This window comes from Argiope bruennichi, chromosome 6 (genome assembly GCF_947563725.1).
Source record: "Argiope bruennichi chromosome 6, qqArgBrue1.1, whole genome shotgun sequence".
Taxonomy (NCBI): Eukaryota; Metazoa; Arthropoda; class Arachnida; order Araneae; family Araneidae; genus Argiope; species Argiope bruennichi.
This window is the reverse complement of record NC_079156.1, coordinates 131,196,978-131,222,641: the sequence shown is the minus strand read 5'-3', so window position 1 is coordinate 131,222,641 and position 25,664 is coordinate 131,196,978. Positions and strand designations below refer to the sequence as shown.

Here is a 25,664-nt window from a genome sequence, read left to right as displayed (position 1 = left end):
ATTGAAAATTTAAACAATTAATATATATAAAAAAATTAAGTCAATTCTTACTTAGATCAACAAAAAAAATGATTTTAGTTACTTTTTATTAAATAATTACAAGTAATATAAATATGTATATACATATGACAGAATTACAATATTAAGTGGGAAAATAGAGCCTGGCGACATGACGACGGATTTGGCGACTTTAGCGACCAAATAGAAATTACTGGATAATTTTAATTAATGAATTAATATTTAAAAAAACTATATTAAGATGAAATATCATCCACAACAAGTTTAAAAAAATGTATTTGAACTTGAGTGGAGGAATAAAAAATGTTTTATTAACGATTGAAAGTTTGAACAAGATATATATATATATATAAAATTTTCAATTCCTACAGTTAGCTAACTCTCTTTATATATATATAAAGAGAGTTAGCTAACTGTAGGAATTGAAAAAATTTATATATATATATAGAGAGAGAGAGAGAAAGAGAGAGAGAGAGGGAGGGAGGGAGGGATAGAGACCGAGAGAGAAGTCTCGTGATTGTTTCAAACCGGTTTAAACTGGTTAACGACTTAAATTAATTAAGACAAATAATGACTTAAAAATAATAATGTTCTCAGATGATAACTTGAAATTTGAGATCTTAGATTTCATTTCAATTTAATTTAATTTTGCATCCATGATAGTTCATTATTCCTAGAAATGTCATCATTTGTTGTCTGCTCTTTGCCAATTTTGAGAGACATTTCGAAACTTCTATTTCACTAGAATTTTTCTGAGAAAATCTTTGATAAAGATTCTAAGCCAAAATTAATATACCAATTTCGCCAATTTTTATTTCTTATGAATTCCATGGCTCCTAGCTATATTTCCTGTCTCATTAATCATTGCAAACTATCCCCACAGCCCACCATTTTTTGTGAAATAACGCAAAATAAAACTTGATCAGATCCTCTAGCATCAGCAATGATTCCGATTTCGCCAATAAATTTCGCCATTTCGCAAGCGTAACAAATCAATCAGAATGCTGTATAATTACCATGCAAGTGTAGTTTTAACTAATACAGCTATTTTTCTGGATATAAGATATAGTTAATTAAAGTTGGTTGAAATGACCAATTTAATACTATTTATACGGTGGTATTTACGAGTAAATAGTATTTATTTGGTGGACTAACATCTGGTGATCGCAGGCGGCTTTTAATAAATGACTACATAAATAACATGACCGACCATCAAATTTTTTGTTTAGTTGCTGACATTTGTGTATTTAAATGAAACGAGGCATGATATAATTTTCCACACCAGTTTCATTCTTTATCAAGCATTTCATTTGAATATTAAAAGACAGCAATTTCAAAGCAAAGTGTTTCTTTTGTTACTGTGGTATTGTTTCTATTCCTTCTATAAAGTGCTTTGATGCAAGATTCATTAAGCAACAGAGTGCAATGGCTGAAGCAATCAAGTCAGACGAATGAACCTGAAATATTATGAAGCTGTAGTGTTTAAATTATTTTTAATAATTTTTAGAACTGTTAATACATAAGATTTTCACTGTTTTTTGACCTTGAAATTCTTTAAATTAATTTTTTTTAAACTAGTATTCATTACTGGTAGACTCATGATATTCTGACTTTTATCTGAGAGAGAGAGAATAATTTTTAATGATTTTGATTACAAATAAAAATACCCTGAAGTACAATTTTAAATCCAATAATTAAATTAGTAGAATATTAAAAAAAGCAGTTAATCTTAGCAGTTAATCTTAGCTTTCTTCAGAAAAATTATTTTCATTTTAGAAATCCAATGTCATCTGTGGATGATATTTGAATTCCTCTAAAGATAGTTTTCGTGTTTACCGCTAGATGGCAGCAGAAATAAAGTAAGAGAAAATAATAGTATCGAATGCGGAAAAAAAGAAATCTTTCTAATACTAACACTTTCTACGATCAATGGTTAGTTCAAAACTCTTTCTATTTAAAATAATTTGCAAAATAAAAGAGTTTCTTCAGTTAAAAGCATTGTATAGATTTCAATAATTTTTATTTCCTATGAAAGTTAATAAATCCTGGATTAGGAAACAACTGAATCATTACTCTCAGCTACCGTCCATTTTCGAGAAAAAAAATTTAGCAAAAACGCAAATTCACTGTACATTCTTAGAGAGAAAAATCCGTGATAACTAACTTATCTAATGTACTAGATTCACATTTTTTTCTCCATATGAAAGTAAAGCACTAAATTTGTCATCAAGAGCTGTTTGTCCATTCTCATTCCATTTTTGAGAGATGTTATTTTTTTAATATAATTTGACGGAGCAACTACATATAATTCAGCAATCCATATAATTTCACTAATTTCCATCATTTATGAATTTCTCCCCTTTGTGAACAAATAAAAATTCTTTGTCATCAAAATGCATTAATAATTAAATATAATGCTTTTTTTTCTGGTTTGTAAGATGCATTTCAATTCAATGACATAATTATTGTTTAGTTATTGAATAAATTGTTTCGACTTCTAAATTCGCGAAGAGCGGCCGCTACATTGGATTGATTAAGATAAAAAAGCTTCACAAGTAATGCACGCTGTACTAAAGTGAGACGCATTTTACAAATCAACTGATATTGGAAATGATTTTCAATGCCCGCTTCTTTTTTATAACTCAAAATACTGGCGCTGGTGTTGACTACGTAATCGGGATTTTGCATTTTGCAATTTCCCCCCGTGTTTCATGCAAAATTTTAGCTGTCTTAAAATGTAAAGCGTCACATTTTCCCATATAGGCAACTTTTGGAACTAATTTTTTTTCGAGGATTCCTTTTTCATATGTCATTAATAGTCCCCGTACAAAATTTGGTGGCTTTGCGGCTGATATTTCTAGCTACAGAGATCTCTGAGTACCATCAGTTTAAAAAAACACCTTGTATAATAAAAATCTAGTTGATTAATGGTATAAGTAAAAATACTAAAATATTGATAGAGTCGTTTGGTTGAGTATACTTCAAAATGCTGATATTGTCAAGTGAGAACCGAAAATTGGCGAAATCATTCAAAGGTTTACTTTGAAATATCTCTTGAAAGTGAGCTTACAGGCAAACAGAGACTAGCATTGGTTACATACCGAAGGTGTTGTGATTATTCCTATGAAAATAAAATTCTCGAAATCGGTTCAATGGTTGAGGCTAGCAAAATATGTCATAGGTTTTTTTACCATAATGTACAATAAAATTTCGATTTTCTTTTTCTGATTTGAAAATAAAGATGATAGAAGACATGCGATCCTTTTTGGCATACCTGGAGGCCATAAACTTTCAAAGGAAATAAAAAATTTTGAGATTGGTTCATTGCTTGGGCTTAGCGAAATTTATTAAACTTTTTTCTTTTTTGAAGAGCATCCCTTAATATATAAAACCATATTGGATAAAAATGGGGAATTTTCGACTTCATAATTTTTTTTCATGTACATGTTGAAGTAACTTCAGTAAAAAAGGAGTATTTTTTTGTAGTTTATTTACTTTTGAAAAAAAAATGCAGTGATCTTTTTAAGAGCTGCATTTTAAAAATAGAGGGAATAACATAAAAGAATTATATTATATGCTTAATTAAGAAGAGTGGTTTTCAAAATTACTATTAATAAACAGTTAAAGTAAAGAATATTTTTTGATTCTAAAATTCGTATCAGCATGTAATATAAGAATACAAATATGACTTTTATATACTACATAATTTCTTCCTTTTTTTTATTTTTGCTGATACGAAGTATTGAGGAAGTATTGTAATCGTCAAAAAGTTTGAACACAAGATTTTGATTAATCTCCTTGTTTCAGATCTTTCTAAGTATTAAAAGTACATTATTGGCCTTATGTCTATCTGTCTATCAGTCTGTAAGCATGATAATTCAAAACCGTTTTGAGTTAGATGGATGAGATGGATCTGGTATATAAAATCACGATTTAAATTGTAGGTATATATCAAATTTTGAAATAAATCTTTTCTCAAGACGTTCGTCTATTCTATTCGAGTACAAGTGAATCAATAATTATTAAATGTAAATAGTTAGGAAGTTAAAATTTAATGCACATGCTTAGTATCTCAAAAATATATATTTATCAAATATATATGTCGAGCGGTTGTACTAAGTTTGTAGGTCTCTATTTTCATGCGCAGATTAACGCAATAACGCAATGACTTAAAGAAATTCGGTATGTTACCTTGTAGCCACAATTTTAATTTTTTGTCATATTTTGGTGTCAATGAGCTGTAAAAAGGCTTCGAAAATACATATTCTAGTGATAGATACAGTAGAAATGTTAGAATCACGCTAAAGATTTATATTTCGTAACTATTACATAACTTTTCAATACCATGCAATGGCGAGCTATCGACGGCTTCGGCTTTACAATTCGCAGCCTTACTAAAAGACCACCAAATTTATTTGGAGAAAGGATCTTTATTGGTGAATATACTAGAAAGTTCGGGGGAGACCACCCATGCTGTTGTATCTCATATTAATATAAAACATGCAGCCTCGCTATCTGCTTTCTTTTTGAGCCAGCATTTAATGTTCCCTAATGCCTTTTTTTATTATTTCACTGCTTCGGTTTGCTCCAAATAAAATTGGCTTGCCCCGATTTAAAAAAATTCTAGTGAATTCTAGCTTTTTGATATATTCTTCTAGCTAAAGATCTAATTGATTTAAAAAGTCCAGTTAAGGCAACATGATTGTGGCCATTATGGGCAACTTTTTGACAACTATAAAATCATTTAATCTTTTCATCAAATTTTTTTAATAAACTTATTTAAATTACTTTTATGCAAAATATTTAAATAACATAAAGGATAAAATAACATATCAGGTTATGTAATTTAAAACAGCATTACGATTACTAGCTTTTTTTATAAAAATATTGTATCGATGATATTTAAAACATGTTGAAAATATATTAATAAAATTGTTTCTAATGTAATGTCTCTCCTCCCATTTGACTCGTAAAATTTAAAAGCTACTTCATGTCTTCATTGCATGAAAGCTTTTGGATACTGAAGATTTCGTCAGTTAAAACTTTCGTTTCAAAAAATGAACGAGGAAATATTTAAGTGATTGCCACGTTTAAAATAATCAATAATATCTGTTTTGTCCTAGGGACGCCTTTCCCCCTTTCCAGCTGTGGTTGCCATAGAAACCGGCGCATGTGCAGTTTTCCTAGAAATTAGGCTCTTTTTTAATTATGTTTAGCTATTTAGGTTTTTAATGTATAATAGAGATGTAACCGTGAATATATTTGTTTTCATCTGTGCTTTCGTGCTCTTCAATGAAACCCGTCTATGTTTAAGATATGTTTGATTGCTGCGAATTTTAAAATAGATTTCAGATTATAGATAATTAAAGCCACTAAATCACATAAAAGATTTAGAATGGAGCGATTACACTTAGAATTAGTTGTTGAAAGCTTTGGCACTTTAGACATATGTAGAAACTAATTCAAAGCAAATTTATTGATCGTAATATAATATCATGAATGTACCTAAATATTGAAATTCATCACAATTGTCCTAATTAATATTTTTGAAAATGAGTCTGCATCATAATAAAAGTAAAGAGAGTTCCCACATTTAATTGCCTTTTATTTTTCTATATAAAACATGCCTTTTATAGCATGGGCAAAATTTATTGTGTTATGCAAGAAAACGGTTTTGAATCTATATACATAGAAATCTTTTAAAACTATTCAAAATGATCTTTTTCCAAGGCCATTAGTCTCTTATATTTTCGATTTTGTAATTTTGACGGCTGCTATTGTAACTTCAAATTTCATCACGCAAAAAGATATTTTAATACTTTTTTTATAATTGAAAAAAAAAATATTTAGCAGTGACTGTTTGACATTCAGTCCTCCCCCTTCTATTTTGATTACTTGATTTAATATTTATTTGTGAAGATTATTGTTCCCTCGGTGTGAATTTGATTTCTGAGAATATAATAACAAGATTTGGACAGGTGAAAATATGATCCAGTTTTATTTACGTATACTAGAAAGAAAAAGTTGCCTGAAATAAATAATATTATTCTTTTCCATGTAATGAAACATCCCTACTTTGGAGGAAACATGTTCTAATCGTGGGTAAATGTCTGTGATTTCCATTTAAACAATTTATAGAAACCCTGTTTACCAGTTTCAAAGCTTAAAATAAGTAATAGGTCATTGGGGGGGGGGGGGGGGTAGATAAAAAAAAGTTAATACATCCTGTTTTTATAATCAAAAATGGTTCCACTTATCTCGGTTGGTTGAAGGTAGAATAAAGAAAAAAAAAATCTCATCGGAATCACGTAGAGCAAAGCGGCATCATTTGCCGTAGAGAACTTTTCTGATGTCACTTCATTCTACGACAAAATTTTTGGAGTTAAAAGCAACTTTTTGGTAGCATAATTAATAAGAATTAGCACCTTCAATTTTATAATCACTTTAATTGTTTTGATAAAGGAAGAATAATATTAAAAAGAAAAACTCCGGCGGGTTATGTAGAATCAAGCGATATCGTTTGCGTGAGCAAATTTTTTTGGAGTCACTTCATTCTCCGAAGTAATGTTTTAAGCTGAAAACAACCTTGTGTCTCAGCTATTTTGGATTGGTATTGTTAATTTTATAATCAAAGAAGGTTTCCACCTACCTTGTTTTAATGACAGACTAATAATGAAAAAAAATGAAGAGGCATTCAAAATAAAATGACATCAATTGTCTGGGAAAACAGTAAACATTTCAGATGTCGCTTCATTTTATGAGCAATGCTTTGAACAAAATATTAAGAATGAGTCAATTAAATGTAACGCAGTTGAATGAACGCAGAAATGCAATAGGAAAACCAACTTTAAATTGCCACTTTGTTGTGCAACTATTTTCATAAAATGCTACAGAAACTGTATTGTTCCAAAGTTAAATAATGCATTATAAACAATGGTACGTGCGCCAAATTAGAATTGGGCAATTTGTGATTTATAAATTTCATAAATTTATCATCGATGTTTTGAAATTTAGCATAATTCTTAAATGCATATATTCATAACATCTGGACATAGTAATTGCTGAAATGTAAATGGATTTTACAGCTCAAGCGTTTATTAAATTGTATAAAGACAGATATTAACTTTAAATGCTTATGAACGGATTGTACCAATAAATCTGAAATGCGGAAAATGGTAGTTGATTTTTTATTTCAAAGCTACGTTCATTCAGAAACTTACCTAATTTATATATGAAATTCTAACAATTGGATACATCAAGGAAATGCAATCAAGCTAGTACATTCTGATACATCAAATCAGTGCAAGAATATAAATTCAAACCATTGACTCACTCATTCTGATACATCAAGTTAGTGCAAGAATATAAATTCAAACCATTGACTCACTCATTCTGATACATCAAGTTAGTGCAAGAATATAAATTCAAACCATTGACTCACTCATTCTGATACATCAAGTTAGTGCAAGAATATAAATTTAAACCAATGAGTGGAATTTTAAATTCCACTCATTCTGATACATCAAATTAGTGCAAGAATATAAATTCAAACCAATGAGTGGATTTTGAATTCCACTCATTCTGATACATCAAGATAGTACATTCTGATACATCAAGTTAGTACAAGAATATAAATTCAAACCAATGAGAGGAGTTTTAAATAAACGAATTTCACTTACCTTTTTCCTAGGTAAAATTATCTATTTTCAAACACGAAATACTTTGTCTAACACTTTATATGAAAAGTTTATGATAAACTTTATTATCATCTGAATACTATCATCTAAAATGTTTATGATAAACTTTTCAGATGATAATAATATTTGCTTTAATTCTGTTCCATTACTTCTGTATACCAATCTTTTTTTTCAGATGCTGTTTTTTCTATTGATCCACTTTTGAATTGCAATCATAATGCAATGATTAACACAATTCATGTAATCATTGCATTATGATTTGACTAATATGAAACATTGAATAACATAAAACTTTTGATAACAATTCAAAAACATTGAATCATTATGTCATTAATTAGCATAAAACCATGTTAATTAGTGATTTAGTGAGTATTAAAATCTTTCTCGTCATAGCGTCTTTTTCGCATCGTCTCGTTATAGTTGCTACAAAAAGTGAAACAAAAGGTTTGTTAAAGTTAATTTGAATATAATTTTTTCTATGAGGTGAAAAGAACAGATAAAATATTAGTCTCAATGATTTATTTAAAGACATTCAGAATTAAATATTAATAAACAAATCGATTCTAAGACATTTTTATTTTGGAATATTAAATTAAATTTTACTTACCTCGACATACTTTTGAAATATCACTAATAAAGATATTAAAAATGGATGAAATTTGAATGTTTAATGCAAATGAACGAAATTTCACTTACCTTGTTAGAAGTTGGCATTTCTCAATTTCAAAGCGACATTTCTTTATCTCTGAGATGGAAATATCAAGAAGGATAAAATATAATGTTCTAAAAGAACATTTTTTCGAGTAATATTTTATTCTCTTCGCTATTTTCCTCACAGGGAAAAAGAAATGTCGATATGTAAATGCAATAAATAATGTGCCATCGATAAACAGTCGGAGTGTTGTACTGTTCTAAATGCTGAAAAGACAGTTTTTATAAAAATTATTTTACATTTAATGTTCATTTAACGTTAGTAAATTAATTATTACTAACCTGATATAGATGCCTCATGGGGAATGCTCACTTCAAATATGTAATTGGAAAATCAAATACTTACTTATTTGGTTCCATTTACTGACTGTTATTGGCCTCCTTTGTTATTATGTCATAACACAGTAAGAAATATGATGATGCGATGAAGACAATAATCTCAACAACCAATCTATCATATTCACTGCAGGATCATTGATATTTTCAAATGTGAAATGCAAAAAAAATGTTTTGCAAAAATGTTTACGATTTTTGCATAGTAATAATAAATGAAATATGTTTAATTACATAAAAAATGTATTGAGTATAAAATAAATAAATATAATAAAAGTTGAGAAATTGGTAAATTGGTATTGATGAACATAGAAATTGATAAAGGTATTGGTAAAGGTGACAGAAAATGCATTTTTAAATTAAAATTCTGTGTTTTTTTTAATACGGTCGGATTAAGAAAGTATAAATTTTTCTTAGTTCATTTCTTCATTTATAAAAAAAATTGGAGCAGGCTGCAGATGACGTTAAAAACGAATATTTGGTCTTTGATCCCGGCCATAGGGGGTAAAGTTTTTATCTATTGATGAGCAATGAGAATTCAAAATAAACCATCTCTTACTATAATAGCCGAACAAAGACTTGCATACCTATTTATATAAGAACATAGAGTGCACATTAATGAGAATTCTTATGTACTAGATCGTGCTAATTACGTTTGAGACGAAAAAATAAATTAAACATAAAATTTTGAAAAATTTCTCGGGGGAAATCAATTTCCCCAGAACATCGAGATATACATTTATCGAAACTAAATTAAACATATAAATGTAATAATGAAAATTTTCCTGCCCATGAGAGGGTATCAAGATAATCCAAAGGAAGGAAAGTAAATTCCACGCACTTAAAGAAACTAAATTAGATATGCAAATATCATATTATGAAAATTATCCTGCCCATGAGAGGAAATCAAGATGATCTAGAGCATCTAAATGCATACTTAGAGAAACTAAATTAACTTGCAAGTAAAATTCTGAATATTACCCTGCCTATGATATGAAAACAAAACTCTCCAGAGCATCGAGACATGCCCTTACCGAAACTAAATTAAACATGTAAAAACAATTAGGAAGTTATCCTGCCCTGAGAGGAAATCAAGATAATCCAGAGCATCAAAAAGCACACTTAGAAAAACTAAATTGCAAATAAAATTATGACATTATCTTGACGCTGAGAGTAAATTAAGACTGGTAGTGTGTCCAGACACAAATTTAAGAAAACTAATGTAAATAAAATTCTAAATATTATCTTGACCTTTTTTTCAATTATAGCCAGGCACCTCGTTACCACACAACTAAGAGAAAATTGAGATTCCTAGTGAATCGAGACACAAACTTAGGGAAACTAAATTGACATGCAAATAAAATTCTGAAAACTATCCTGACCCTGAGAGGAAATTAAGACCCCCCAAAGTATCGAGACAAACAATTCGGGAATAAATGACCTGGAAATGTCTTGGAAAATCAAACATCATTTTACAGATTTCGAGTTCATTGTACAACGAAGTCCAATACGGAGCACAAAAGTATTTATATTTGCTTACGAAAAAAGAACACAAGATTTTAAAAAAATGAACAGAAATTTTTCCTAAAATATTATTTGAAAATTATCACATCATAGAGTGCATGCTATAGGATGGGTTCCTAGTATCATAATTATATCGCCAAGTTTGTATTTATTAATCTGTATCTCATTGATAGGTCTGAGCTAATTATGATGTTCTCTATGATGCTTGTGCTTTCTAAATTGAATAGAAACTCATTTACTCATCTAAAAATTCAGAAAAATCAGAAGAACGTTCATTTACTCACCTGAGATGAAATGCCGTGAGCATCTGAAGCATCTGAATTGGCGTTCTTTAGCATTTGAGATGATTATGATACGAGAGCAGAGATCTTCCAGTTTTTATCTGGTCCTGTTACCTACAAGGCGCCTCAAATTCAGCCTCAAAACGAGGTTACATGACCTACATGAGTTTTAAAGGGACACATCCATCAAAATGCTGGAACACGGAAGTTTAGTTTCCCATGGATTGCCGTGACGTCTCATTGAATTTAATAAGCCCGATTGGATTCCTTTAGGCAACGTATTCGTTAAAAAAAATTTCAGATGTCGCTTGGGTCTTTCGATTAGTCCAAGCTTGCTTTAATTTTTGTAACGCCATGAAAACGAAATAGAGTTTACATACTGCTTGTACCGTATCTCTAGTGCACTCATATTCGCTTTGCAGTGACACTGGCTTTTTTATAGAAAAAGGTGAGATCATTTTAGATTTATCTATTCAATATTCTCAGTGTTTGCAATATAATTCTGAAATGATTTAAGTCTCCAAGAAATTTAAAGACTTATTTTGTATATGAAATATTTAATAAGAGAAAATATTACAAATATCAAAAACTATGATCAGATTTTTTTGATTCCGAAACATACATATTTGCAATTAAGCTATTTGTAAACACGATCATTGAAACACTCGAACAGTTTAAAGGATAAAATGTGGCATGTGCTTTTACTTGTAGAATTCTGTAAAACTTTGGGAAAATCTATCGATAGAATTGTTTGTCTATTCATCTGAATGTGAACACGATAAATGAAAAATGACTAAAAATAGATGACTGCGATATTGGTTTATCGACAAAATTATAAATGAGTTTCAGATTTTGTATAAAATCTATCAAAGGGTTAATTGTCTGTTGCTGTTTTGTTTTTTTGTGTGTGTGTGTGTAAGTTTTTGAGCATATGAAGTTAAATATAACTCTAAAGCACTATAAAATACGTAAATAAAATTATTTTCTATGTATATTTGATTTTAAAAGATTCAAAATTCCGGCACAATTATCTTATATATATATATAATATTACTCCTATTTACTATATTTGGTGTGAATAATTTAAACATCAAACTTGCAATATTACATATCGTCACCTCAAGCGACCAGTAGGTTTACCAGAAATGTTGATTATACTGTTTCCAGATAAATAGTTTAAATATAACTTCGTGTCCATCATTTCACCAAAGTGCTTAAAATTAAAATAGTGTTATTTTAATTGTCTTTACCTAAATTCTATTTATTGTGTACATGAACTTTTCTAATCGAGACTGTCCTATAACATCATAATGCTATTAAAAATGTAAATATACGGTTCATCCAATTTCTAAATTTTGCGGTATTATAAATTTACTCTTGTTTGTTTTGTAAACCACACGGATAATAAACAGAACCCTCGGTCCTTTGCATTCAACAGCGGAAGAAAATCATGCTATCAAATATTCGAAGAAAGAATGAAAACTGTTTGAATTTCAGGAAAATAATTTTATCTATTATTGGAAATTAAGTAAAAAAAATTTAATTGTTAAAACGTAGGAAAAAATTCATATTAATATTAAATTGGTATTGCTAGAAAGGAATTTTTTTTTATATTTTAAAACGGAGTAGAATTCATTTTTGTACTGTACTACTGTCGGTCGTTATCGCAAAAATATAACAACATTCAGCTTAATCTTTAGTTAACTTAAATTTCAAAAAACAAATGCTTCTAGGTGCATATTTTCGCCCTCCAAATTTGGTAACTGTGGGTCAAATGGTTTAGTCTGTGCACCTCCAGTACATATACGCATACGCACACGCACACGCACAACCACACACACGTATTCATCCTTATTATTAATATAGTTGTAAGCAAGAAAGTCCAAAGAAACAGTTACGCAGATTCATTTCTTCATTTGTGCCAAAAATAGCTAACTTAAGCTATTTGTGGAACTTTCTTCAAGTGAAAAAATATTTGTTGACTATAAATAAAAGGTTTACTCATTAAAGGCTCATACCTAAGAGCTATATCTTATCAAATTAAGATAATTGATCACTTAAAGATTAGATATTCATTGTTTTTAGCTTGCAGTGTGAAGTGATGGATATATGTTTGCATAGAACTATTTAGTACTTTTTCTGCTTCTGCAATTATTTGTTAATCAAATATTTTTTTTTTAGTTTTATGATGATAACAATGAATTAATAAGTTATTTTTTAACCAATGCCTAAAATGAACGTATTCCTTTCTACGCATGTTTATTTGAATTGACTTGTTTTATTTTTGTTAAGTAAATTGTCTAACCGATTTCTCAATCATTTTGAAATATGTCAAAAATTTAAAATATTGTGTACAAGTTACGAACAAAACACTATTTTAATATTCGCAAAATTTTGTGGCAATTAATTGATTAATATAATTGAGTTTTGAGTTCCATGTTAGGAAAGTCGTCAAATGTTGAATTTTAGGAAATCTGACTTCTATATTCCTTAACAGAAATCATGCTGAATTATAAATTATTGTATTATGAATTATAAAATTAAAACGAACAATGAATTATAAATAAAAGATTAAAATTAACTTAAAGCGAATAAAAAATTGTTTTATCTGATAATAAAAATGAGATTTTAAAGGAAGTCCTATTAAATTTTTTTAAAAAATTCTTTCTTATTTCCTTTTTTGGATCTTTTTACAGTGGTTCAAATGTTTAAAAATTGGGTTTAATTTTTTGTAATTAGATCAGTAAAATTTGTGTGCCATTCCAGCAGGAAATGTCAAAATGTTATGATTTCCTGATTCTAAATTTATTACTTCATAAATTCGAATATTTTTTAGATTAAAATGTCCATGAAAAATGAACAGAACAACATTCTATCAAAAAAATTAAATATGATCCATATCCTTAATTCCTTTTTAATATTCATGTGCACGTAACATGGTATACTATAATCAGTGTGGCAATAAGGTAAAACTTGCAAAATGTAGCATTGACTTTACAAGCTTAAATACTTATGGATATTATTTTATTGCATTTGAAAATAAGCATTGTTTTTGAAGCAGATAAATTTATAATTAAAAATCGTTACTATTGAATGTAGTAAAACTTTATGTTAAAAACAAAATTTTTCTACATTATGATATGTTATTGCTGTCCTAAGATGGGTGCATCTATGTATTAAACAATTCAAGTGTGATGCACTCACTTGTAGATTTTTATGTTACTTTCAGATCGAATCGACACTGAATATTTGAAATATTGGATAAGATTTTGTCCAAAAAAAATGCAATTCGTTAAAACATAAATCAATTCATCCGTCTGATTGAAAAGACACTACTTGCAGCTTTCCTATTTATATACTTGAATAAACCGATTTGAATTCATCTACAATCAGTTAAATTCATTTGACATCACAGTCATATGACAAACGTTACTGCCCATGTCACTACGTATACGATTAAAATCATGCTATAAAAATTGTGCAAGTGATGAAATGAATGACAGCGACTTTGTTTTCGTGATCCTAGGATGTGCTCAAATTATTAATATTTTGCTTAACTTTCTAAATATTATAAGTAGACCGGAATAACCTGGTTGGTCGGACGTTGAATTCACGTCCCTCGGGTTGTGAGTTCGACCCCTGCTGGCCGAAGACTCCTTGTGTGTGTATGTAGTGGCTGGCGCACGTATAAATCTGTCACGGTCACTAAGTCATCCGTGTCGAGAGTAATATAATTGGGGTTACTGTATCAGGGGTGATCGTTTTCTTATTCAGGTCCAAATTACGATATAAGGATGAGTGAATGAAGTCCGCCCCGTAAAAAGGGTTGTGACGTGTTCGCAGCTAAGTCGTACTCTTGGTCCTAGATTGTGCTATTGTCAGAAACAAGAGACGCACTCTTGGCTTAAAACCACTGACTTCTTAACTTAGTGGGCTTGTCTATGACAAGTGCCATTAGAAACAACAACAACACAACAAATGTAAAAAGTATTTTATTCCTTTTCTTTCGAAAGTTATAATGCATGTGTAAATAAAAAAATTGATAACTATTCGAAAACATGTTTTCTCAAAAAACTTCAGTTAACATGGCGTTGAAAGCAGGTTTCTACACCTATGACATTCTGTGAAATTAGTTAGATTTATATAAAACAATTTCTTTAAATGCGTTTTTGTATTAAGTAACTAATAAAAAAACTAGAAGTATTCAAAAAATATTTTAAATAAAATTATATTCATTTTTATAAACTGAAACATGTTTATACAACAAATTCTAACACATATGACAAATATGATGGATTATTATGCAAACAAAAGCTGGCAGTAAATAAATTAGTCAAAATTTAACCTTATATGAACGTTTCGGACACTTTCGAACAACAAAATTCTAAGATTTGAATCTTTAATAATAATTAAAAAAAATTGTTGACAAAGAAAAAAATGAAGTAAATATACAAGTATTGTAATGAAAAGAAATTTTGTTTTTAAAAATGTAATGCTCAGCATTTTTAAAACTTGAAGTAAATGAGAATGAGTGAAATGCAACGAAAATTGAGAAGAGGAAAATCAAAAATTAGTTTACATAATATAACTGATTATTTTAAAACTTATTCAACGTGTAACAAATGATGCTACAATTTTCAATGAATTTATAGTTTAAAAATACGTATTTCATTTGCTTTTTGACATCCCAATCTTTTCTAGAAACCATATTAAAAATGGACGTGTGTCTTTTGTGGACTGTTGATCAAATTTTCCGAGCAGACTTTTCAACCAAATATCTTCTGTGAGACATATTCTGTGTTAATCAGTTAATTTATTTGCTATGTTTCTTTTGCACTCACCGGCTTTGGCGACCAGCGAGTTCGCCAGAAATATATTTGGGTTACTTCCCCTTAAACCTCTTATGCATAACTTAATGTCCATGATTCACCCAAGAAAACATTTTTAAACATGAATTCATGCCAGACATCAAAGCCGCATGGTTTTAAAAACCTTATTTATGTTCTGTTTATTGTGTACATGTTATCATCGTGCTATTAGGAACTTAACTTTCAGGTCAATCTGTCTTCTAATTTTCATGGCAGAGTAGCTTCACTTTTTCATTCATCTTGTTAACTGCACGGAGTTACTAAATCCTTCACCCTTAGCTTACAACAACGAAAAAAAAATTCCCTCGATTAAGTATTTGAAGGACCAATAAAGACGACTTAAATTTCAGTTAAATAGTGAAATCGATCTTAAAAATTATTCAAAAATTATTTTTTTTAAAAATTACAAAAACCCAGGAAATATTTGATCTGCAGTTAAATTGAGGCCATTAAAAAGACCGTTTGTGAGTTTCAATGTAATAAAACTGTTTTGTGCAATAAAATATTCGAAAGTTTTTGTGGAAACTCCGAAATCCCAAATCTGTTTTAATTTTTAACTAATTAAAATTTCAAAATTTTCTCCCACCTTCTGAAATATATTTATGCTGAATTTTATAACTCAAGCCCATTTGTTTTCTAGAGCTGCACACGTACACACAGAGAGAAGAGAAAGAGAGGCATGCACACACATTATCCTTTATTATTATTGACGATAGCTATAACAGCGATTGTGAAGACAAGGTTGAATAATTTTATCTCGTTGATTAAGCGATGTTTCCATAGAATCAATTCTTATCTAAAATATATTTTGCATCGACATATCTCCGTTGGTGAAGACATGTCTTCAGTGACATTAAATCAGAAATTACAGCAAATAATGAGATTACAAAAATGTTAGCATTCATTTAAATAGGAAAAGATTCATTGTGTAAATACAAAATTATATCCTACATAAAAACTGACCCAATAAAGTATCAGTGGAACAAGATGTTTTGAGTTTCTAATTTCATTCTCCCCTTTTTCTACAATTAATTAAAGAACAAAACTGACTTGAAAATCAATTCGCAAATGCCTTAAATTTGAATATGGTTGTTGTCTTGCATGTCTATTTGAAGCAGTATAGCCAAATATGGCACTTGCGCCAATAAACCTCACACAAACCAAACCTTGCGTGCCTATTGCAGTTATAAATATCACAATATCAAAAACTAAAATGATTAGAAAAAGCGATCAACAAAATTGAACCAAAATCCATTTATACATGTCTTATTTTTAGAAGTACGTCCTTTTTCCTTCAGTTGTTGGGAGGGGCTAAAGATTTACTCGACATGACCCGGACAGGTGTTTGTCCCCTTAAGGAATGCATCATTTGACCTAAAATTTTTTTATGGAAAACTATCATTAAATTGGAGACAGGGTGTCGGGGCATTTTTAACCAAGATAAGAATTCTCTTGCAAAATCTCGCTTGAAGGTGTTCGGCATGACTTCAAAGGTGCTAAGAGCTACTTGTCTTGGAAACTGTCTTATCGGAAGACAACTCTTAAGACGTCTTACTACACGTTGCTTCGAAGGCCATAAATGTTGCGAAAAGACCCAGCTCTATCTGGCAACATAAATTTAGTTCCCTCAGCCTCAAACAAAATGGCCAAAAAAACTTCCATATTTAGAAAAATATAAAGAAAGTCTATATTTAGAAAATATAAAGCATGAGAAACGAAATTAATTTCTTGGGACAATTCAAAAATTCCTACTCTGTCTTCTTGAGAACTTACTTAGGATTATTAACTTATTAACGAAATAGGATTTTATAAATATATTTGAAATATTTAATAGTGATGTTGTAGCTTCACAGATTTCGGATTAAATTAACTATTTGGTCAGCTGATTCGACGAAATAAAGCTAGATTTGCATATCGAAAAATAAATCTGGCAACATAAAAACGTTTTAACAGACAACAATTTTTCTGAAAAACTGCTTGAATTTGAATGCAAGTAGACGATATTATTATTTTTTATATAAAGCAAAAGTTGGAGAGTATTTCAGAGAATGTCGTATTTGATCTATTTCATTTTTTATATACAATTTGACGTGATTTTTTTATCGCATGATATCTGTATTGAATGATGTTCAGATATCGGTAATCTAAATAAGAGCAAACATTTTTTTTGGAAAATGGTCAGTAAAAATGGTTCAAAAATTAAACTGGGACGTTATAGAATTAAAAAGGATCTAATATAATAAGGCAGCTTACATACAACTAAAAAATTAGAAAAAAAGTCCTAAATTTAGATCAGGATGTCCTAAAAAAGTGTAATAAGCATCTATTTCCTTAACTATTGTAATTATATATATGTTTCCAGGTGCAAAGTTTCATCAAATAAAAATCTGAAAGACATTATTTCCCTCTATAGAAATCAAAAGACCTGAATTTGATTTCTATAGAGAGAAATAATAAAAAAAGTTACAAAAATTAAATTTTTACAAGTAATTCGTAGATAAAAGTGTCAAGGAATAAAGCATATTTTTTGCGCTCAGCATTTTTCACAAAACACAAAGTTTCTAGTTTCGCACAAAGCGTATAGTTTCCAGTTCGCAAAATACACAGCGTTTCTATCTGCAAAATGTGCTGAGATATTAAGAAACAAATTTACTAACTTGATTATTTTTCCATACCTCTGACCAGTGTTTGAGCGGAACTTTCTTTGTAGTTTACAGGGTTGGTACGCATGTCAAGAAACATTCATATAAAGCCAAATTAAGAAATTATAAAGCACATTTATTAACTTTTATTGAATTTTGAAAAATAGTAAAAAAATACATCAATTGGATTATTTAAAAACCTGTTCGAAGAGAACACCTTCGACACCTATATATAGTTATATTCTTTTAATAATACTTGCGCATATGCAATCGAGTTCTTGCACGAATACGATGTTGACTTAAAGACAATTTTGTCTTTCTTTTTTAATATTTCGGCTAAAATTGAGAGAGTGTACTGCCTAAGCTGACTCACCCCGTAGTTTATACATAGTTTCAATCAAACATAATTGAATAAATATATTAGTCATAACTGCGCATACTGTTGTACAAAATGAAACCAGTCAAAGAGTTACTAAAAACTTCATATCATACATTTATAAAAAAAAATCACTGATGAAGAACCTCCTAACGATTTTTACAATTCCAAAAATAATAGTTTTGAAGATTAGTATTTCTTTCGCGAATAGAACTGCGTTCGTCGGTTCAAATTGCATTTCTCGGAAATTAAGGATTCGATTTTACCTGAGGTGCAATTCAGTTGTAAAATGTTTGGTGACGATCGTGTTTTTATTCACGTAATTGTTGTATCAGTCGTGGATTCCACGAATATCGTTTGGATGTCATTTATTATATTAAAACATTCTTTATTCTATCAGTTTTCGAATAATGATTTCTAGATTGACTGACTGTTCGTGTGCTTGCAAGATGGTACTTGAAGGGAAAAAACGATATTGATATTTGCATAGCATTCATAATGGTTCGTTCTTCTCCGTGCAAATGAGGCAGCTCCAAGGAGTTCCGGCTAGTCAGTTGATGTAGTGGATAGTGATTGTCACTATGGTATAACTTGCATAATAGCTAATGACAAGTCGCCACAATAACACCTGATAAAAATTCCAAATTTCAACAATTTCGATTTTGTCCTGTTTTTTAAAAAATTCAACCTTATCAGTAAAAACGGTATCATCGAGAAATGTTTGTTAGTATTTTACTAACAAACCGAATTCGCGGACAGAAAAGGAATTCCAGAATCTTCAATTGGGAATGACATTACAATAGGCAATTTTTAAAAAAGATTGAGATACGGTGAGTATTACATTTAGAAAAAGAAAAAACATTTATCTGTGGAGATTTGTTTTTTAAAACCATTAATAGATTATAAGGTATTTAATGCTTGTAATTTTCCATTTTAATTTTTTTCACTTATATTAATAGTTCTTCATCTAAACATCAAAAACCTATCTTACTGCTTCCCTATCCTTTAATGAAATCAAACATAAAGACCTATTTTAACCAACTTAAAATCTTAGAGAAATAAAACTCAAATTAGGTATTTTTTTTCACGTCAAAACACATTTCAGAAGGACTAAAAGTGCAGATCGTCATAATTTCCACTTATTCTTTCTCTGTAATTTTTCCGAATGCAGGTGAAATTATTAACCTCGTATTAATCAATATAAAATATGGTATATTATCTCTACTAATAATAAAAATCAATGTGTGCGTGCGTGCGTGTGTATAAATCTGTTGGCGGGTCAGAACATTTAACCTACAGCTACCAAAATTGACGCACATTCTCCTTAAAAGATGGAAATGAGTACCTTGGAAGGATTTAAAAAAAAAAAAAAAAAAGCTTAAACAGAATTTTTTATTAATTATAAATTTGTCTGCATTTTGAAGTTTTTTCACAGTAATTTCCGGAAAAAAATGAATTTTACACCGATTTAAAATATTGATACAAATTTAATAGCCGTGGAAATGTTTTCTGAATTTTGGAACTTTTCATCAAAAATTTTTCTCTAGTTTTCAGCAATGGATTTCATAGTTTCCTTGAAACTCAAACAGGTTTCATTGTTTCATCAAATGTTAAAGCACGTGATTTTCTTTCATTGGTGAAATTTAAAAGAAAAAGATTTTGTTTAATTTCTGTGTAATTTACAGGACAAGTAAAAAAATAGAACCTGCAATATCACAAAAATCATAAGATAGATGAACCTTACGTGTACTATACTTTTAATAGCGCCATGATGTTATGAGATTAGTTTTCATTTAGATGGTTCATGTACTCAATAAAAAGAATTTAAGTATGATAGTTAAAATAAGACTGCTTTCATGTCAGACAATTTGGCGGACATGAAATTTTGTATGAACATGAATTTATTTTGTATGAACATGAACATGAAATTATGTCTAAACGATTTATCTGAAATAAAATATAACCAATATTCCCAGTGAACCGGCTACTGGCTTGAGGCAATTAGAAGATAAATACATATTCGCAATGTTAATAAAATAATAAAATATTCACATGTTAAAAACGCGTCTAAATCTGAAAGTGAATCGACCAGCTTATTAAAAGAAAGGCCTCATAATGTGCATTCTCTAAGACCATAAGATATTTATATCAACCTCTGGTTAGAATACAATACTGGCCGATTTCAAAAGTGGTCTAAATATGCATGTATTTTAATGAATCTTTTTGCTATTAAAAGTGCGATAAGTTTTATAATATTCATAAATAAATTGAATAAGCACAGATGATGTTAATATTTGTCACCAGTTGAAGGACAAAACAAAGTTACGAAAGCTTAGAATGTCAGAAATCCATTTATGTGTATTTTGCCATGCTGGTAGGTATATTCTTCTGAACCGGTGAGAACCAGTTGAATCCAGCCATTGGAAATGGGATAAACTAGTGTGGTAAACGACCTGTAAGTGGAATAGCAACGGGTCAATGTTTCGGACATTTGTTTCCATGAGGTCAATTTTTTATAATGTCCATTAAGAGCGTTTTTTAATTGTCACTCTGCTAAGAGTGTTTTCACCTGAATGCTAAAAGAAAATATCAATTTTTTTCACATTTTCAACAGTTTTGAAATCAGATCATCCTTATCAGGATTGCCAAAGAAAATGAGAACTCGAGGAAAAAAATTATCGTGACAAATTGACAGATTTCTACAGGTCGTCTACGTGAGCGAAATATCTAGAGAATTTTTTAATATCTTTTTCTGTCTATAATTAAAAATGTCTTCCAATATAGTTCTAAATGGGATAAAAGGTCTTTGGCTTATACTTTTGGATTCAAAATTCTGTAAAAATATTCTGCAAAAATCGGCAAATTTCAGTTGGAAAGCTACTTATAGTGTACGTATATACATTTGTTACTCTGAAGTTATGATATTCTCATAATGGTAAATTCTACCATTTTGTATGATTATTATTGGGCTTACTTCACCAACATAAAGCAACAGTAATGTTTACTTTTTCGTATATAAAATACAAGCAAAGAGAACGTTCTTGAATTCACCCCATTCCCCCCCCCGCCACACACACACAAAAGTTTCTTTGAGTTACGCCTGTCTGTCTATCTGTCTACCTACATTGACACAAAATCGAAATTTAATAGAGGTATGAAATTTGAAATGTGATTCTTAAACCGAAATTTTTGTCAAATTTTGGAAAAAGCCTATTAAAAAAACGTTATTGGTCAGAAAGTTTATAAACGTTATAAATTTAAAACGTCAAATTTCTGCCCATTATTTTGTTACTAAGATTATAGATTTAAATCAGATTTTGGAGTAAATCCTTGAATAGTTTAATTATTTACTCGTCTCTCTGTTCATGCATATGTGGAAATAATACTCCGAAAATTCAGTTCGTTAAATAGGCGATTTCTAATATCTTCGCACTAAAATTATAAATCTTTTCAAAATTCTACACTGAATCCGTCAAAGTCTTTTTGTTTGTAGGTTTGCAATTGTGTTCAAGAAATAACTAAAAATAGAAATTATTTACTGCATTGGTTATTAGATTTATTTCTAAGGATTTATTAAAATTTTTTGTTTTATTTTAAAACAGTCCCATACATCAGTGATTATATATTTATCTAGTATGTATTTTGGATGCTTTTTTTCGATAAAATAAAACGAAAATCTAACACAGAGCTGCCATTTTAGTAATAAAATCACATATCGTTACGTTTTTTTTAAATTAATGTGTTTATATGCATGCTACAGCATAGACCGATAAGCATTAAGAAGTTGATGGATTTTTTAACAAAGCGACACTTTAACAAAATTTAAAACAAACTGACACTTTAAATATTAAAACAGTCTACTAAATTTTATTTATTTATTTCTTTACTTTTTTTGTAGTTATAGTGTTTGCTTGTTCACGGACAGGTAGACTAAGAAACTTCCTCTAAAATTTAACTGAAATTCATTCAAAATTTAACTGAAATCTAGAAATTTCGTGTTAAAACCAAAATTTCCATCCGTCTGACTCAAAACATTCTTGAGTTATTGTGTTCACAGACAGACAGACATATTTAATTCCAAAAATGTGTTTTTCTACTATGGGGAGTTATGTAACATTGAAATACGTCAGAATATCGAATTAAAACATTTTAACGATCACTATGTTATCCCTATTTCGTATACGAGAAGAATACGATTCATATAAGTAAAAAATTGAAATAAATTCATTGACAATCCATCCAGAAAAGAAATTTGCGAAATGTGAAAGAATTGTCCAGAAAAGATATTTGTTTGTAGACAAAATGTTCGAACGATATTTATACTTTCGATAGAATTGTGTTCGATTATCATTTATTAAAAATCCATACTGAAAAAATGAAATAAATTCTAAATCTCTATTTTACAAACACTTCAAAAGTTTCAATTCAGGGAATATGTAATGTAAAATGAGATATTCTCCTCGCCAAAAGACTCCCCTGTCTTTTTTTAGGGGAGAGGAGAATAGGTCCCTTATTGTCTCCTCAGTGGGAATATCTTCTATTCATGTAAAGAGAAATTGAAGGGATACAGTATCTTCCAAGACGTTTCCACCCCTCTTAAAAAAGACATTTTTATTACCTGCCTCTAAGTGCTTCCACCTTTGTTGGTCACCGTCGCTGCCGTTACCGACTTCATCCGTGATGAACTGCGCAGGAAATGACCGCGATGCATATCTAAAAGGCCCCGTGTGGTCAATTTCCTTGCTTATCTTGTATTGACTTATAGCTTCAGAACGCGTGTGAGATAAGTTTCCATAAAAAACATTCACCACTTGACAAGATCCTTCTTTAAAAAATGTTTTCTTTTCTAATTATATTTGAATGCCATTTTTACGTGTTTATATATGCAATTTAACTTTGGGACATTAAAATCACTGTAAAAGGCTATTTTGAGATAATTACATATTTTCACGATCTAGACTTTCATTAATCCAAAAAGAACTCTTGGTTTCATTCTGTCTACTCGTATATGTGAATCTAAAAACGATAATAAAAATTGAAAAGACATTAAGAAGGATTAATGAATGAAGAAAGATTAATAAAAAATGATACGTTTCAAAACCGGCAGATATATATAAAATTTTGTACATAATCCGACAATGATTAGAAGTTTTACTCTATAATATGAAATTAAGCAATGGCAGCTGCATGCTTGAAAAGATTGTAAGATGGATGTTACTAGTTAATATATATTACTAATCAAATAAATAAGTAATTGAATAAATAAAAAAATCTATAAATTATGCTTATTGACACGATTAATATAGCTTCTTCTAATAAAAATATGAAATCCGTAAGAATATAATCAATCAGCTCCATAAAATACAAATCGATTTTCAAAAAATATAAAATTAGAAAATAAATAATTAAAAATAAATAAATAATCGATTTTTAAATGTGAAAATTAGGAAAAAATGGATCAGAACTATTTAACGAACATCTATCTGCTGCCATTGCGAAAATAATTTTCATTAAGCGCCACTGAATGTTTTTCAGTTTTAATAAAGCGTATAAAAAAAGAAAGAATTGGATAATTTTTTCCAAAATTATTATTTGAAATTAAAATTTGATGTTTGAATTATGTTCTCATCAGTCAGGAAAGTGGTCTAGAAAAATGTAAAATGTTGATAAAATAAAAAACTTTACACTGAAAAAAAATTGGGCCATGACTTCTTTAAATAATGGTCACCTTTTGGTAAATTAGGGACTAACGAACGAAGTAATTAGAAATTATTAATAATGAGGCTTCCAGAATCAATTTTCTCCAGATAACTTTTGTTAAGAATTCAATAAATTTTAATAAATGAAAAATGTGATTCTGCATATAGCATTTTATTGTAAAATCGGTTTGACTCAGTAAAAGTGGTTTTTTAGAAAGAGAGTGTAAAAGAAGAGAGGAGATTTCAGCCCAAATCAAATGTTTGTAAAATGATTAAATTTTTAGAAGCAAAACATTGTGTCGGTTATCGTAATGCTATTGTTTACTTCAAACAATTCAATTGTCAATGACATTTCAATCTACAAAACGATGCTTTGGTCAAAACACTAATTAATCATTAGAGCCGAAATCTGATTTAAATGTATTAATTACTTATGTGTTTAATTAGTTTGAATTTCCAGTCTATGGAAACTTACTATTAAATACTGTTATAGAGAGCGTTTTACTCATCCTCTTCATAACAAAAATAAAATAAAAATAAATTTATAATTTTCAAATGAAAATAAAGAAATCCGTATGATGAATTTTTAAAATATCGAAGTTGTTGATACATTAAATTCCACTTACCTCGCCTAAATGAAAATCTCCTCATGATACATCATCTGAAAAGATTTTCTTTTTCCAAAAACCTTTTAGATGATGTCTGCTTGTTACTGTTCGCAGCTATTGGTGAGATTCTTCAAGCTAATATTTATAGATTCATGAAGTTAGAGATTTATTAAACATTTATGTTACAGGCTAATATGTTATTTAATTTCAAAAATACAAAAATCACTTACTTCGTCTTAGCGAAAATGATCCACAAATGAAAATCTCCAAATGACGCATCATCTGAAAATTTTTGTAATACATTTTTCAGAGAATTTATTACAATATTTTTCAGGTGATGTGTTCTTGTTATTGTCCATAACTTCCAGTGATCCTTTATGATAATATCAACAGATGCATGCAGTTAGAATTTTAACAGATGTATACGTTACATGCTAATTTTCTATTTAATACGAAAATATAAAATTAACTTACTTTATCTGGAGTGAAAGTGATCCATAAATGATAATCTCCGCATAACACGTCATCTGAAAAAAAGTGCCGTAACTGCCACTGTGACTCTTTACGCTAATTTTAATAAATACTATTATTAAAATTAGCGTAATAGAATTTTATAAGACATATATGTTACATGATAATATGCTATTTGAAGAGAAAATATAAAATTCACTTACTTCTTCTGAGTGAAAATCTCCACATGATACATCGTCTGAAAAATTCTATTTTAAATTTTTCAGCGGATCTGTGCTGTTATCAACTATAATTGCCAGGGAGATTCTTTACGCTAATATTAACAGAGGCATTCAATTAGAGCATTATTAGACGCCTATGTTACATTATAATATACAAATTAATGCGAAAATCTAAAATCCACTTACTTCGGCTTAGCAAAAATGATCCACAAACA

At 29.3% G+C, this 25,664-nt stretch overlaps 1 protein-coding gene across 1 annotated transcript in view; it reads left to right on the top strand.

Annotated features, from left to right (window-relative positions):
- The first annotated feature begins 10,960 nt into the window (after positions 1-10,960).
- The window catches only part of LOC129973049 (uncharacterized), a 123,301-nt gene continuing 108,597 nt past the window's right edge, over positions 10,961-25,664 (top strand). Inside the window, exon 1 of the mRNA XM_056087408.1 lies at positions 10,961-11,012. The gene's annotated coding sequence lies outside the window, so the exon portion shown is untranslated. The remainder of the gene's footprint in view (positions 11,013-25,664) is intronic.